General features: G+C 41.3%; 1 protein-coding gene across 1 annotated transcript in view; it reads left to right on the top strand.

The window, feature by feature from the left end:
* The window catches only part of COBL (cordon-bleu WH2 repeat protein), a 390,271-nt gene that overhangs the window by 309,839 nt on the left and 64,817 nt on the right, over nucleotides 1-15,615 (top strand). The window lies entirely within an intron of this gene.

Below are 15,615 nucleotides of genomic sequence, written 5' to 3' on the forward strand. Positions count from 1 at the left end.
TTTGTAAGAAGTTTCAAGAACTACAACTGCGTAAAACATCACAACATTCTGTTCTTCTGTGACGATGGACACAATCGGGTTGTAGTGTTGCAACAAAAGAATGAATCATTAATTGTTCCGCCACTAACTAAGCAAGACGTATTCCATAACAGAACATTTCTGCCAGTGTTTGTACACTGCAGGGCCAGTGTATTTGTTCAGTCTGGGAGTGTAATACACATAATCTCCTTGACTTTGTGAGACCTATGTCTGGAACACACATACCTCTGAGTGAAGGCATAGGCCACTTTCTGGCAGCTTGCACTGTAGTTTTAAATGGGAATTGCCAAAAGAATGAAAATGTTGAATGTTTATAACCCAGTGTGCTCTTAATCTTGACTTAGTAAAGATTAATATGAAATGAAATGAAACAAATGTACTTTCTTAAGAAAGTCACTGGTGATAGCACTTTGATGTGAAAAAATTGTAATAAAAATGCCTGTTAACTTACAGGACGCAGTCACACGCAGTCATACGTTGCCAAGGCTTAACATAAAGGCAGAGTATTTAAACTAAGCACTACTTCATTTTGTAATCCCATTCAAGGCCACAACTCATATATATGCTTGTTATCTTCATGTTTTTCACAGGTCATAAGTAAAAATACATCTGACAAGTAGCATTGCAACTGCTTTAAACAAAGGTATTTTTATTGAAGGCTTTAAAATCCAACCGATCTAAATTGGAACCCATGGTATGAATGTGAGCTGCTCAGGCTGTTAGGAAGTGTAGTCCAGTGCCTGCTGCTGGCTGGGAAGGAGCCCACCCACGCTCAAAACAATGACAGATAAGAGCATGAGTAAGCTCCAGTGGGCAGAGTGAAATAAATTGGAGGCGTGGCCTGGAGGGGGGCCAGGCTGAAACTGCCACTTGTATACACACAGCAGGTCTTGTTCTGATGTGCTACTCCTGGGATCTTCTGGTCTTATCTCCCATACTGGAGCAAGATTGATGAAAACTTACTTGTACAAATCCAGCAGTGTTTAATATTTGAATTGCTATCTACAGCCTGAGGCATGCACCTGCAAGCCTGGATTATATTACACTCCACTTTGCATACCTTAAGCCGCCCATAGACGGGTTGCAAAAAAGAAAATCCTTAGATTTCCCCATCAACACAGTCAGTGTTGATGGAGGGGATCCCACAGGGCCATTGTGTTCTCTCAGAGAGGGGGAAAGGGGGAACACACACTGGCTGTTAAAGCTCCTAGCAATGATCACATGAAACATCTGATGGGCTAGTTCTACCCAAGTTGATCAACCGTTCAACTTGGGTGCAATCAGCCTGCCCATATATGGTTCGAAGCTCAGCCGGTCCCTGCTGAACTGGCCAAGATTCAAACCATCTATGACCTACTTTACTGTCTATATTTGCCTTATCCAGGGCTTGATTTATTAGTAGACATTGTATGCCTATTCTTGTTATGTGCACAATGGGAGAGGCCCTTGTAATGATGGTGGCATTTATCTCCCCATGTTTTTCCTACCTGAGTGTTTATATTTTTATTCAATCTCCTGATCCTGATGTGAACATCATTCATTGCTTTGGGTTTCCCCTTTATAGCTAAATTGCTGTGGTGACAGGTTGTTAAAGTGGGCATTGTTGAATCAAAAAATGAACAGGAGAGGCTGAAGTGGCAGATTAGACCAAAAGTTCTTACAAGCCTTTGCTTGGCAGAGAGATTCATTTTTTGGGGGTGGATATGGCTTCATGAATGGGGGTGAGGGGAGGGGGGGCTACTTGCATAACTAGGAGGTGAGGCGTCCATGATTAAAAGCAATACTAATGCCTACCTTCCCCATGTTGCTACTCTGCAAGATTTTACCTACAGTTGAATTAATATAATAAGTGCCTGGTTCCATCTAACTGTATCTCTGTTGATGTACAAAAAAAAACTGCCCCAGCTAGTTTACAGCATTATTTAATAGTTAGAATTTACCAATCAAACTCGCTAAGTTGTGCAGATTAGTAAACCTATAACTGCTTTGTCCAAAGTTTAGCTGTGTTTCCTGCATCTTGTAAATGTATTGCGTTATTCGGTAATACTATTGTGCTTTTAAAATATACAACGTAATAAAACATGTTGCTAAAGTTGGCATTTATACAATGACAGTCATGTTGTACATTTCATTGAACCACCCAAATTTCTCTTTAAAATGCAACATACTGTTAGGTTTACATGGGTCATTGGTGTATGCTGTTCCAAAGACTTTATTTGTTTCTTGTTGAATTCATGATACAATTATCTTTATGCACACGGAACACTTGTGAAAAAGCTATTCCAGGGAACAGTTTATCAAAGACTGCAACAGACCATAATCAATGGCTATATGCCAAGCTTGGCATTAAGCCAAAGTAGGCATCACTAAACAGCTTTCTAACTGGCTCTTGCAAGTTGCTAAACTAGGTACTCACTTTACTAAAATACAGATATCTTCTATTTGTCATGAACTTATTTTACTACAAGCTACAGCTATTCATCATACTTTCAAATACATTTACTTGCTCCCTTTTGGAAATTATGAATTATATAGCACTTACCTGAGAATTTTTAAAGAAAGCACAAGTCACCTTTCTGCAGAAAACCCTAGATTTAATTTAATGTGGTGCATCAGCATAAGTAAATCCATTATAATAAAGGAGCTGAAATTACCATATCCTAGAAATTTCATACTCATAAGCCGGCCATAGATGGATCGAATTTCAGCTGGCTCAGCAAGGCATCCGTGAGATTTGATCAATGTATGGGCATGCTGGTTGTACTGAAAGCGATCCCTCGATTGACTTCAGTACAACTAGCCTGTCAGATTTTTGGCATACGATTACTTCTAGAGGCTATAGCTGCCAGCAGTAATCATTGTGGTCCCCAGCCAGGAAAGCTCCCCACGCCCCCTGCCAGCAAAACACAATAGCGCTGCGGGATGGATTCCCCCATTAGCACTGACTGTGTTGATTGATTTTCTTTCCTACAACTCATATAATCAGATCATCTATGGCCTGCCTAAGTTCAATTGCCTAGTTCAGAACAATGTCAATGTGTGAACCGTGATTGTATATCTAAAGCAGCCTTTTCCAACCAAGGTACCTTAAAGTTTCATCAGGGGTGCCTTGGCAAAATGCCTAAAAACTGCCCAAAAATTGCATACAAGCCAGCATGTGGGTGAAGGCTGCATATTAGTTACACTGAGTCACAGGTTTTCATTGTGCACCATTATATCCTTCTAGCTGCCGGCATCCTAATACCCAACAGCATCATTAGTTGATGAGGAGGATGTCAGTCGCCTGCATAGCATCTTTGTTTGACCCTCCCCTGCTTCTGTCCTTCAGCATTGGGGCCACATTAGCTGAGTGATGGGGAAAAACTCAAAGGGAAGAGAAACATTGGAATACTAGTCTGTACTAGTTTGCAAAAGTGTATTTGCTTTGGAAGAATAAATCACCTCTAACCTTGGGTGTCCTACTTGGACTTTTGGATGTTGCTGCATTATGTAAAACTATTAGAATATATTTTACATTTTAGAATGGGGTGCCTCGAGACCGTCCATAATTTTTAAAGGTGCCTTGACTGAAAAAAGGTTGAGAAACACTGATCTAAAGTAATGGTGAGTTTAGCAAACTCTAAAGTAAACATACATTTTAACAACTCTTGTTAACCACCTCCCGCCCGCGCTATAGCCGAAAGACGGCTACAGCGTGGGCTCTAATTTCCGGGAGGCCATCTTTAAACGGCCTCCCAGTAACAGGCTCCCCGCGCATCCGGGAAAATCTGTGTCGTCCGTGTCCCTTGGATACAGCCAATCACAGATTGTGGTAAATGGCCAATCACAGCGGCCATTTACCACATGATCGGAACGTCCAATGAGAGATGATCTCAAATGTAAACATATGAGATCATCTCTCATTGCCAGCTCTCCTTCCTCACACAGAGACTGCGTGTGAGGAAGAGCAGAGCCGATCAGCGACACAGAGAAATGTAATCAGGGCACTGATCACCAGTGCCCTGATTACACAAGAGATAATAAAATGCCATAACTGCCCACAGTGCCCGCCATCAGTGCCCCCCATCAGTGCCCACAATCAGTGCCCATAGTGCTGCCAGTCAGTGCCTTCTCATCTAGGCACTGCTGGGCACTGACTAGCAGCACTATGGGCTCTGAGTGTGGGCACTGATGGTGCTGCCCATCAGTGCTCATCAGTGCCACCCATCAGTGCCACCCGTCAGTGTCCATCAGTGCCACCCATCAGTGTCCATCAGTGCCGCCTCTCAGTGCCCAGCAGTGCCACCTATCAGTGCTCATCAGTGCCGCCTATCAGTGCTCATCAGTGCCGCCTATCAGTGCTCATCAGTGCCGCCTATCAGAGCCACCTATCAGTGTTCATCAGTGTGGCATATTAGTACCTCCTCATCAGTGCCCATAAGTGCCACCTCATCAGTGCCCATCAGTGCAGCCTATCAGTGCCCATCAGTGCTGCCTCATCAGTGCACATCAGTGAAGGAGAAAAATGTATTTATTTTCAAAATTTACTCAGAAAATAAGAAAAACTTTTTTTTTTCAAAATTTTCTGTCTTTTTTCTTTTTTTTTTTGTAAGAAATAAAAAACCCAGAGGTGATTAAATACCACCAAAAGAAAGCTCTATTTGTGTGAAAAAAAATGATAAAAATGTCATATGGGTGCAGTGTAGCATAACCGCGCAATTGTCATTCAAAGCGTGACAGCGCTGAAAGCTGAAAATTGGCCTGGGCAGGAAGGGGGTGAAAGTGCCCTGTGGGCAAGTGGTTAAAGGGAACTAGACATTGAACAATGACTGACACCCTGGTCCATGGAACTATGGCCTGCCCCTGTTCAGTGTATTAGTTCAGTTTGAGTGCACATATCTCTTATAACCCCTAACCCCATCCCCCCAAGTATGTGCTTTACTTATCTTCAACATCGCAGTTCCAACATTTTCATTGATAAACCTGCACCCCTACAGTCTAACAGGCTCAACGCAAAGCTTCCAGATATTCTTTAAAAATATCCACAGTAGCATTTAAATCCAGAGTACAACATAGGAGGAATGTGGCAATACATTGATTATTCTTTTTTTTTGTTCACTCAAACTGGAGTCAGATTTGGAAAAGACTAAAGCCAAAACCAAAGCAAAAGAGCTAATGATTAAAGTTTTAAACTATGGCCTCCCATAAAAGAAATGTTGAAGCAGTTAATTATAAGTGCATTTGCACTTAAAGATTTCTCTTAATCCCACTTCAAATCCCCACAAATATTTGTCGATGCTAACAGTGATATCCACTGAATGAAGTGATGGTGCAATGCTCCTGAATTCATCATAGAGTCACCACTCACTTATAGTCTATGCCTACTTGCACTACAGTGGAATGAAAAAAGATGTGTGTTGCACTGTAATTTCTGATTTGCAAGCCTGTGGATTGTCAGTAAGCTCTTGACCAACCTTGTCCTGTCGACTGCTTTCTAGATTGACAGCACAGAATTGCCGCTGTTGCAGAAACCCTCCCACTGTGACAAATAGGGGGGAGATCTACTAAAACTGGTGCACACAGAATCTGGTGCAACTCTGCATAGTAACCAATCAGCTTTCAACTATAGCTCGTTTAATTAAGTTTTGACAATAAAACCTAGAAGCTGATTGGTTACTATGCACTATTGCACCAGATTCTGTGTGCATCAGTTTTAGTAAATCTGCACTGTAGTGTCTGGGAGGGGTAGAATGTGGGATGTAAATGAAGAATATGGCTCAGTAGGGAAGGTAAGGAAGTTTTATGTTTATTTTATGAGGCTTGTGCATCCCATAGTAACTGGATTTGATACTTGTTTAAACGGTCATGCAGGTGCCTACAGTGCCTTGCGAAAGTATTCGGCCCCCTTGAACTTTGCGACCTTTTGCCACATTTCAGGCTTCAAACATAAAGATATAAAACTGTAATTTTTTGTGAAGAATCAACAACAAGTGGGACACAATCATGAAGTGGAACGAAATTTATTGGATATTTTAAACTTTTTTAACAAATAAAAAACTGAAAAATTGGGTGTACAAAATTATTCAGCCCCTTTACTTTCAGTGCAGCAAACTCTCTCCAGAAGTTCAGTGAGGATCTCTGAATGGTCCAATGTTGACCTAAATGACTAATGATGATAAATAGAATCCACATGTGTGTAATCAAGTCTCCGTATAAATACACCTGCACTGTGATAGTCTCAGAGGTCCATTTAAAGCGCAGAGAGCATCATGAAGAACAAGGAACACACCAGGCAGGCCCGAGATACTGTTGTGGAGAAGTTTAAAGCCGGATTTTGATACAAAAAGATTTCCCAAGCTTTAAACATCCCAAGGAGCACTGTGCAAGCGATAATATTGAAATGGAAGGAGTATCAGACCACTGCAAATCTACGAAGACCTGGCCGTCCCTCTAAACTTTCAGCTCATACAAGGAGAAGACTGATCAGAGATGCAGCCAAGAGGCCCATGATCACTCTGGATGAACTGCAGAGATCTACAGCTGAGGTGGGAGACTCTGTCCATAGGACAACAATCAGTCGTATACTGCACAAATCTGGCCTTTATGGAAGAGTGGCAAGAAGAAAGCCATTTCTTAAAGATATCCATAAAAAGTGTCGTTTAAAGTTTGCCACGAGACACACCAAACATGTGGAAGAAGGTGCTCTGGTCAGATGAAACCAAAATCAAACTTTTTGGCAACAATGCAAAACGTTATGTTTGGCGTAAAAGCAACACAGCTCATCACCCTGAACACACCATCCCCACTGTCAAACATGGCAGCATCATGGTTTGGGCCTGCTTTTCTTCAGCAGGGACAGGGAAGATGGTTAAAATTGATGGAAAGATGGATGGAGCCAAATACAGGACCATTCTGGAAGAAAACCTGACGGAGTCTGCAAAAGATCTGAGACAGGAACGGAGATTTGTCTTCCAACAAGACAAGGATCCAAAACATAAAGCAAAATCTACAATGGAATGGTTCACAAATTAACATATCCAGGTGTTAGAATGGCCAAGTCAAAGTCCAGACCTGAATCCAATCGAGAATCTGTGGAAAGAACTGAAAACTGATGTTCACAAATGCTCTCCATCCAACCTCACTGAGCGTGAGCTGTTTTGCAAGGAGGAATGGGCAAAAATGTCAGTCTCTCGATGTGCAAAACTGATAGAGACCTACCCCAAGCGACTTACAGCTGTAATCTCAGCAAAAATACTTTGTGGCGCTACAAAGTATTAACTTAAGGGGGCTGAATTTTGTACGCCCAATTTTTCAGTTTTTTATTTGCTAACAAAGTTTGAAATATCCATTAAATTTCGTTGCACTTCATGATTGTGTCCCATTTGTTGTTGATTCTTCACAAAAAATTACAGTTTTATATCTTTATGTTTGAAGCCAGAAATGTGGCAAAAGGTCACAAAGTTCAAGGGGGGCGAATACTTTCACAAGGCACTGTATAGTCGTACTTTAAATAAACCACAATCATAGTTTAATCCGAGGATTTTAGCACCTCCTTTCCAAAATGTTCACAAGTACAGTCCTTTTGTGCCTGCAGCCAAAAATGTCTACAATGCAGAAGAGGTTAATCTTTCACAGATAGTTGCTGCAAATGATAGCAAGAAAATGCAGTCACCTCTACTTCATATGTTAAACTTGATAGCAGAATAAAGCATAGGTTATGCCAAAATAGGCAGCCAAAGATGCAAAGTCACCATTCTATGGTGTTCCTGTAAGAAGGAAGACATCATTTTCTGTGGTTTCTGTCTAAGTCCAGACTTGCATGAAATGGAATGTTAAATTGTGTTTATGAAATGTGCTGAATTTTGAAGCCAAAACAATGCTTTGTTGTATAGTATTTTGTAGAAATTGACCTTAAAGAGCAGTGTGCTTTAACTACATTGCTGTTTCCCAGCAGGGAAAATAAATGTCATCCTATAAACAGAAAAGAAAAGAAATTAACATTGTAAACTCAGCCTGTCACAATTTGACCTGGGAGAAAATTTAACCACTTACCTACTGCCATATCTCTTTAAACAGCAAAGTGGTAGGCCCTTATTTTTGCAGTGCTATTTATAAGCGCTTGATTCCTAGACACTGTTTACAGAGTCCATCCAAGCGGCTCTGTACCTTGGGATCGCTGTAATTGTTCAAAGAGAGACCAGTAATAGATCTTACAGATGTAAATAGTGTAATGCTTACACATGTGTGTCCTGCATTTTCTTACACAACAGTCATTCATCAGTTCCTGAAAAACTGTAGAAATACATCTGCAGCAGATGCAACTAAAATTCTGAACCTTTTCAGCCCCCCTATCCCCTCTCCTGTACATCTGATCTCCATATTGTCTCTTCATTGACCTATATATTAACCTTTCACCTCCCTTATCCTGCATATCTGCACATTAACCCCTGAATTCCATCCTCCCATTGTATATGACCTGTACAATAACCCCTTTCCTCACCTCCCCTTTCTGTGTAGGGCCTGTAGTGCATAGTTACTTAGCTCCATGTTTTAGTAATTAAATAATGATATAACTTGGTTACAGTGTTGCATGACATAGGAATTGTCAGTCAAAATATCACAGCACTGGAAACTGAAAAATGCCCTGGTAATGAACGGGTAATACAAGCTGTTACTCAACTGGTTAAAGTATTACAAAATTCTAGACATTTTTTTTAGACTTAGATAGAGTGTTAAGGGGTTAAAACCACTGCCAGTTTTTTTTTTTTGCTGCTTACACAAAGTCAGCTAAGCTCTCTCTATACAGATTATTAGCTCTCCCTATCCTCTTTGTAACAGTTCCAACATACACTGACACTAAAGCTACTGCAAATTCCCCTATTATAGTGAGGGGTTGGCTTTTCCAGTTACCCCCATTATTTGACTGCTGACAATGCAGTGAACTTTGAATCTGGCACATTTGCCACAAAACCATGGCAAATACAAACCTTATCCCCAGTGCTGACCTCCCTTCTGAAATTTTACAGATAGAAAATAATATTTGGATTGATCTAGATTAGGACAGATTAGAAGTACTTATATCAGCCCGTATTTTAGTTAAACATTTGGGGGGGGGGGGGGTTTCAACAAATATGCACCTGGAATAAATCGTTTTTTATATTTGCTCAGAATTTATCTTTTTAAATAAAAGTTGTAAAGCATGTTCTGTACATCTGGTTTGACATGTTGCTGGTTTAGGTACACACTACTGATTCAGCTAATTAAAATATACATTGCAAAATTAATTGGAATTACAGAGTTCTGTGGAACCCTTTATTTCACTCCACAGTCTCCCATCATTTCACCAAAAAAAAAAAAAAAATGAACAGTTTGTAATGGTCAGGGCCATTAAATAGATCACCAGGTTGGTTAAGGCTCCTAGGCTTGCCAGGACTTAAATTACATTTCTCTGGGCTCCAGTGGTCCAGCAGAAGGCCCAGGAAAAAGGAGCAGAGGGTGGACCATTTTTTTTTTCCAGAAAGGGCGGATAGAGCCGGTGCCGCATGATTTGGGGGGTCATTCAGTTAGTCCAAGTCCCAGCCGGCCTCTCACTGCATTTCCCTGGCGGAGTGATTCACATGCCTCCCTCAGTAAGTGCTGAGGCGGGCGAGGATGTAGTCAGGCGGCAGCAGATCACACAACAGAGAGGTTGCTGAGGGATCTCAGTGCACAACCAGGAGGCACAACTGAACTGCACAGCAGGTATTGAAAGTACAGAGACATATACAGCACATGTACACTGTTAGTACAGCAAGTGTTAAGTCAGTGCAAGCAGCCATTTACAGACAGCCATTCAGCACTTGCTGTACTATGATCATTATCATAATAATGATCATAAGCACAGTGACATGCTTTCCTTTAGGTCTCATCTACCATTGTGTTTGGAGGCAGTAAAAATGCATGGCCAAGCCATGTTTTTTACTGCCCCCCAGCCACTCCCTCCTATGCTGCAAAGGCACTATATACAACAGTGGTAGCGGGAGGTTTTACATACATTCCCAGCGGCTGCAGCTGGGAATGTGTGTAGAACCCCCCACTGCTGTACAACATTCAACAGTGGTAATGCCTTTGCAGCATAAGTCGGAGTGGTTGGGGGCAGTAAAGACATGGGTCAGCCATGCTTTTTTACTGCCCCCACAAACACAAGTGTAAACGAGACCTAAACAAAAGCATCTCACTGACTGCATCTCATTTACTGTGTTTAAATCTGACAAGCCAACTGTCTGCTGTCAGATGGAAACAATCCATTGGCTGTGCAGCTTCTAGATTGCTTCCACACATCCCAGTGAGTGCCAGCCTGTGCCCATCAGCAGACCCAGGATCAACATGGCGGGTGCCACTGGATAGAGGGGAGGGAGATCAGCAAAGGTTTGTTTGCTGATCTCCCCTTCCTGTTTAATGCCTTGGAAGCAAAATGTAAAATGTAACTTCCAGGTCCTGATGTCACTTTGTGCACTCCATTAGCTTCATTGAAGGGCAAGTGAAATATCAGGGGTCTAGACCTCTTATTTCCCATTTAAGAGAACCTGTCACAAAAACATAAATTGTGCTAAACATTACATATCACTGTGCACACCAGAGCGATATCAATAATTCTAGGCCCATTGTTCAAAGTTATCTCTACTGATGGCCTGTAGATTTCCTTTTAAATAGTCACCTAGGGAAAATATAGGGTACTGAACTTTGGTGCTGTTTCACAAGCGCATGCAATTTTAAAGTGATTGTAAAGTCTAGGTTTTTTTTTTTAAATAACCACTTGCTGACTGCCCCACGTACATATACTGCAAGGTGGCGGCTCTTCTTTGCGAAATCATAGTTACATAGTTAGTGAGGTTGAAAAAAGACATCAGTCCATCCAGTTCAACCTATGATGTGTGTGTGTGTTTGCTTTTAACCGTACATTGTGTACCCCTGTATGTTGTGGTCTCCAAGGTGCCCATCTAATAGTTTTTTGAAACTATCAATGCTCCCAGCTGATACGACTGCTTGTGGAAGAGAATTCCACATCCTTACCGCTCTTACAGTGAAGAACCCCTTACGCATTTTAAGGTTAAACCGCCTTTCCTCTAGTTTTAGTGAATGGCCACGTGTCTTATTGTATCTTCTCTCTCTGAATAGTTTGTTCCTTATGCTGGGGTCGCCAGTACAGTATTTGTACATTGATGTCATATCCCCCCTCAATCGTCTCTTCTCCAGAGAGAATAAGTTCAGTGCTTGTAGTCTTTTCTCATAGCTGATGTCCTCCATTCCCCTAATTATTTTTGTTGCCCTTCTCTGGACTCTTTCCAATTCCAGCACATCCTTACTGAGGACCGGTGCCCAGAACTGGACAGCATACTCCAAATGTGGCCGGACCAGAGTCTTGTAGAGTGGGAGAATAATCTCTTTATTTCTGGAGTGAATCCCCTTTTTTATACATCCCAGTATTCTGTTGGCTTTGCTTGCAGCGGCTTGGCATTGCATGCCACTGCCAAGCCTGTTGTCTACCAGTACCCCCAGGTCCCTTTCCATCCTAGACTCATCCAGAGGTTCCCCCCTATTAAGTAGCTTGCTTTCTGGTTTCTGGCCCCCAAGTGCATTACTTTACATTTTTCAACATTAAACCTCATCTGCCATGTAATTGCCCACCCCGTTATTTTGTTCAGGTCCGCTTGTAAGGTTTCCACATCCTGCATAGAAGATATTGGCATGCTTAATTTAGTATCATCCGCAAATACTGAGATTGTACTAGATATCCCCTCCTCTAGATCATTTATGAATAAATTAAACAGGATTGGTCCCAGGACAGAACCCTGGGGGACCCCACTTTCCACACCCGCCCAATCCGAGTACTCCCCATTAATCACCACCCTCTGGACTCTCCCCTGGAGCCAGTTCTCTATCCAGGTACTCACCCTATGGTCCATACCTACCTTCCTTAGTTTGTACAGTAAGCGTTTGTGGGGAACGGTGTCAAAGGCCTTTGCAAAGTCCAGATACACCACATCCACCGGCTTACCTTTATCTAGGTGGCAGCTCACTTCATCGTAGAAGGTTAATAGATTGGTTTGGCAAGAACGATTTTTCATGAATCCATGCTGATTACTACTAATAATACCATTTTCATTACTAAAGTCTTGTATGTGGTCCCTTAACATCCCCTCCAAAATCTTGCAGACTACAGATGTTAGGCTGACCGGCCTATAGTTACCCGGGATACATCTCGGCCCCTTTTTTAATATTGGTACCACGTTGGCTTTTTTCCAATCAGCTGGCACCATACCCGTCTGTAAACTATCCTTAAAGATCAAGAATAATGGTCTGGCAATCACCTGGCTGAGCTCTTTCAGAACCCTCGGGTGCAAGCCATCCGGTCCCGGTGATTTATTTATGTTAAGTTTCTCTAGTTTAGTTTTAAGTCTATCTTCTGTTAGCCATGGCGGTATTTCCTGAGGTGTGTTGTTTAGTTCAGCCTAAATGTACAAATTTGGGATTTCGCTATTCTGTGGCGCACAGGCGTTCAGCCGGCGACCAGCTCCCACTGAGACCCGCCGATTGTTCCCGAGAGAGGCAGAATGGTGGTCTGCCTATGTAAACAAGGAAGATTGCCGTTCTATGACACTGAAAGACGGAGATATTGTGTTTCTGCTAAGCAGGAACATGGATCTCTGTCTTCCTATAGTTAAAGCATCCCCAAACAGTTACAAAGCACTCCCTAGGGGCACATTTAACCATTTGATCACCCCTGATCTCAAATTTTTAAGCAATGATCAAGTGCCACTGGTCCCCAAAAAAGTGTCGAAAGTGTCACTTAGTGTCCAATTTGTCCACCGCATTGCCGCAGTCCCGCTATAAGTCACCGATCACCGCCATTACTAGTAAAAAAAAACAATGACATTAAAATATCCCATAGTTGGTAGACACTATAACTTTTGCTTAAACCAATCAATATACGCTTATTCGAATTTTTTTTACTAAAAATATGTAGCAGAATACATATTGGCCTAAATTGATGAAGAAATTAGATTTTTTTATGTTTTTCTATTGGATGTGTTTTTAATAGAATGTAAAAAATATTGTTTTTGTCATGTAGGCTGCACGGGGTCCTATGATTTCTAACAGCAGCCTTGGTAATGGTACATTAGTACAGTGATAATTGACCTTTAGAACAAATAGCGGAGAGTTAAACTTTGAAATAAAAGACCATGTCTGCATTTTGACTGGTTCAGGCTGGCCATCTGAATTTATGCAAACCACATGTTAGCTTACATTGTCTGTGAAGGTTCTCATTTATCTAGGTCATGATATAGCTAGTAGTAGTCACATTCAATTGGACTTGTGCTAAAATCTTGAAGACATTTGCAGCTTATGCCTAGTACATATGGGCCGAAAGTCGGGCCCGTGTGTAATGCAACTGGTCTGACAGAAGCCAGCCATTCGGCTGCATTCTGTCGAAGGGGCATTCTGCCTTCTGACCGAAAAAGGTCTGTCGATTGGCTCCCGTTCAGCACTGACCGGAGTGTTCTGGTGGGGGGTACCCCCCCTGTCAGAACACAATAGCACAGTAAGGGAGATAGCTGTACTAACATTTCATTGTTAGTACAGTGGCTTCTTCTGAGCCATCAGTTTTTGTTTTCTTTCAGCCTGCTGGGTTAAACGGAAAAAAAAAAAATAGTAGTGTGTACGAGGCTTTATTTAAGCCTCTTCTACAGTTTTAATGAGTGTCAGGAACATACCCAAGCATTTATAGCCACACAGGTGGTTTAATTACCTTAATCCAATCACCATGAAATGTGTCAAGACAGATGTTGATTGACACGTTCAAAAGTAATTGGATTCCATAGTGTGGCTATAAATGCTGGGGTATGTTCCTGATACCAAACAGAACTAAAGAAGCTACAAAATGTATTTTTTAAAATGAATTTTTATTATTTTCCAAGAAATTACAAAGTAATATAAGCAAAGAGGATATATATTATTATAAAATTACAAAAAAGAAGCTATAACAAGCAATCTGATACATTACCAATACATGTTCCTTTTAATGTTTCAAGAGGTTTGGGTACCAAAATAATATCTGATTTTGGAGATATTACAATGTTTAGCCTCAAAGAATGGAAGAATAACGTACTGTGGTAATGTACCATAGTATTAGGATTGCTTTAGTAAGACATTTATAGCAGGATGCTCAAAAATGTCTTCAAAATGACAGAACAAGTCCAGCATAATGTGACTAAATACCATTAGCTATCTTACATTTTGAAAATATGGACTTTATGTCTTTTTTTTTTAATAATATCAGTAATACCTTCAATTATAATTGGGCCCTGCTAGGCAAATGTTTTAATTACATTTATAACACATAAATATATTAACCACTTGCCGACCGCCGCAAGTACATATACTGCGGCGGTCAGCCCCTCACAGGCAAAGTGACGTATCGGTACGTCTCTAGCCTGTGAGGCTCTGGGGAGCGAGCGCTCGCCCGGCGGACCCGATGTCTGCCAGGCACTCACGATCTTCCGTTAAACCGGGAGAAAGGCAGGCGGCTAATGTAAACAAGCCGCCTGTCATTCTCCCCTGTGTAGAAACAGTGATCATACGGTTCTGCTATGTAGGACTGTTGATCACTGTTCTTACACCTCAAGCCACAGCCAATCACAGTTAGAAGCACATCCCTAGGGACACACTTAACCCCTCCCTCTCCAAAAAGTTAACCCCTTCACTGCCAGTGTCATTTTACAGTAACAGTGCATATGTATAGCACTGATTACTGTAGTAATGTCACTGGTAACCCCAAAAGTGTCAAAAATGTCAGTCAAGGGTCTGATCTGTCCGCCGCAATGTCGCAGTTCCGCAAAAAAAATCGCAGATCGCTGCCATTACGCGTTAAAAAAAAAACCAACAAAAATGACAAAAATCTTTCCCTTAGTTAGTAAACGCAATAACTTTTGCGCAAACCAATCAAAATATGCTTTTTGCTATTTTTTTTTACCAAACATATGTAGCAGAAAACAAATTGGCCTAAAATGTTAAAAAATTTTGATTTTTACATTTTTTTTGGGGGGAATTTCATATAAAAAAAATGTGAAAAATATTGTTATTTTTGCAAAATTTACGCTCTTTTTTTGCCTATAGCGCATGACCAAAAAATCGGACAGGTGATCAAATACCACCAAAAGAAAGCTCTGTTTGTGAGAAAAAAAAATGTCAATTTCATTTGGGTACAGCGTCGCACGACCGCGCAATTGTCCGTTAAAGTCACGCAGCGCCGAATCGCAAAATAGGCCCTGGTCAGGAAGGGGGTAAAATCTTCCGGTGCTTAAGTGGTTAAATAAAATAAGTATTTTCCTGCAGACAGTGATTGCACAAATAAACTAGCCAGCCTGTGTAACCGCCATGAGACTTTTACAAGGTAGCTGTTACTTCCTTGACAAACCACTTTACTCAAGATTTCTAGTTTGTATTATGCAGGGAAATTGTAGATGTTGGCAACAATACAATTAACTACAGTGTTAAACTTGCTACTAGAAGAAATGTGCAGCATGTCAGGAATTCATTATCGGAGAGAAATGTTTC

This window comes from Pelophylax lessonae (assembly GCF_965119305.1).
Source record: "Pelophylax lessonae genome assembly, chromosome: 5".
NCBI classification, from domain to species: domain Eukaryota; kingdom Metazoa; phylum Chordata; class Amphibia; order Anura; family Ranidae; genus Pelophylax; species Pelophylax lessonae.